The sequence below is a fragment of the Octopus sinensis genome, linkage group LG3 (genome assembly GCF_006345805.1).
Source record: "Octopus sinensis linkage group LG3, ASM634580v1, whole genome shotgun sequence".
Lineage (NCBI taxonomy): Eukaryota > Metazoa > Mollusca > Cephalopoda > Octopoda > Octopodidae > Octopus > Octopus sinensis.
In genome coordinates, this window is record NC_042999.1 from 739,474 (window position 1) to 741,455 (window position 1,982).

Below are 1,982 nucleotides of genomic sequence, written 5' to 3' on the forward strand. Positions count from 1 at the left end.
GAAACTAATTCCGAAGACGAAAGCATAAAGCTCTTCTTGAAATAAAAATTAGGTTCTTCGTCAGGAATTACATATTGGTATGAATGATTACGACCAACAAAAATATAAAAAAGACATTTAATAGCCTAGACGGGAACGAACAAAAGATAAAATAAATATATACAAATTATTAAAATATTTTAAAAAAATATATACAGTACTGTTTCTACTTCGCAGATTTTCACCTATCGCGGCGAGTTTTGGAATGTAACACCCATAATAGTCGAGGGATTACTGTATTGCCATTACATTTCTTATATTCTGGTGAGTAGGTGTTTCGTGGAGGGCAGTTACGAAGTGGTGCTAAAAAGTCCCAAGCTTTAAGGGTATCACGAATTGTCTGCTTTCAGACCCAACCTTCCAAGTTCTTTAACAGGACTTATTCAAACTGAACGACCGCTGCAATGTGTGAATCTGAAAGGGGAATATGTTGTATAAATCCATAAGACACTTGCCCAAGGTTCGAGGCACCTTGGGCAAGTGTCTTCTACTGTAGCCTCATGCCGATCAAAGCCTTGTGAGTGAATTTGGTAGACAGAAACTGAAAGAAGCTCGTTGTATTTATGTATATATATATGTATATATGTATGTGTATGTGTGTTTGGGTCTGTTTGTCCCGCCAACATCGCTTGAGAACCCATAGTGGTGTGTTTACGTCCCCGTAACTTAGCGGTTCGGCCTAACAGACCGATAGAATAAGTACTAGGCTTACAAAGAATAAGTCCTGGGGTCGATTTGCTCGACTAAAGTCGGTGCTCCAGCATGGCCGCAGTCAGGTGACTGAAACAAGTAAAAGAGTAAAAGAACATATCCCTCACACCATCTATCCCACCATCCATCCGTTCGTTTGTCCCTTATATTACCTCGGTAATGCATATACTAAAATTGGAACGATAAAGAGAAGGTTAGCATGGCCCCTGCATGCAACAAGTAAAAGAGTAAAAGAGTAATTAACTGATCCTCCTGTAATTTCTTCTACCAAAATCCAGGAACTTTTCGGCACCACCTCCAATCACTTTTCTCTCCATAACAGATTTTTCATGTTAGTATCGGGATAAAGTTGGCACTGTCAATGGCATTGCTGTCGGCGGTTTGTTTGTTTGTTTGTTTGTTTGTTTGTTGAGCGAAGCGGTCTTCGTCCTGGGAAAAGTCCGAAATGTGGTCCTTTGCTATTCGTAAAACCCGCAGAAGAGAAAGCAGGTCAAACCCCGACACCGAGAGCGTCGACGGATGGATGAATGCGCATTCAGGCTCAGCGGTTGCGTAGGAAGTCGGGGGACAAGAAACAGGAACAAAGAGTGAGAGAAAGTGGGAGCGAAAGATTACAGCAGGAGTCGCCAGCACCCCCTGCCGGAGCCTCGTGGATTTTTAGGTGTTTTGGCTCAATAAGCACACACGACGCTCGGCCTGGGAATCGAAAACCGCGATCCTCCGACCGGTAGTCCGATGCCCTAACCACTGGGCCATTGCGCCTCCACGCTGTCGTTGGTGGTGATGGTGGCGACGATGGTCTGATGTGCAGTGTGTGTATGTGTTTGTGTGTGTGTCTATGTGGGCGTGGGGTGGGGCTTGCGTAACGACTCTCCATTGGCGTTAGTAATTTCACATGATTTATTCACGTGAATGAGTTTCACATTTAAGCACAGCGTTGTTACTAGTAGTAGCAGTAGATGCAAAAAAAAAAGCAGTGTTGTTCGTTGTTGATGGTGGCAGTAGTTCTGGTGTTAGTGGTGGTGGTTGTGGTGATGGTGGTCACGGCCTGGGTGGTTGTGGCGTTCGGTTCGGAAGTGGCAACGTTATTCTTCTTTATTCTTCCTGTTTTATTCCTATATTTTGTTTTTTGTGGCCGTTGTAAGCACAAACCATGCTTGTAATCATTTCGAAACAGCAATGGTTGTTTGAATGAGAAAAGACAAAAAAAAAAGCCAAAAAAAAAAGCCAAA

The 1,982-nt window shown here is 43.1% G+C and overlaps 1 pseudogene; it reads left to right on the top strand.

Moving 5' to 3' along the window:
* Nucleotides 1–896: 896 nt before the first annotated feature.
* LOC115210054 lies at nucleotides 897–995 on the top strand (annotated as a pseudogene).
* Nucleotides 996–1,982: the final 987 nt, after the last annotated feature.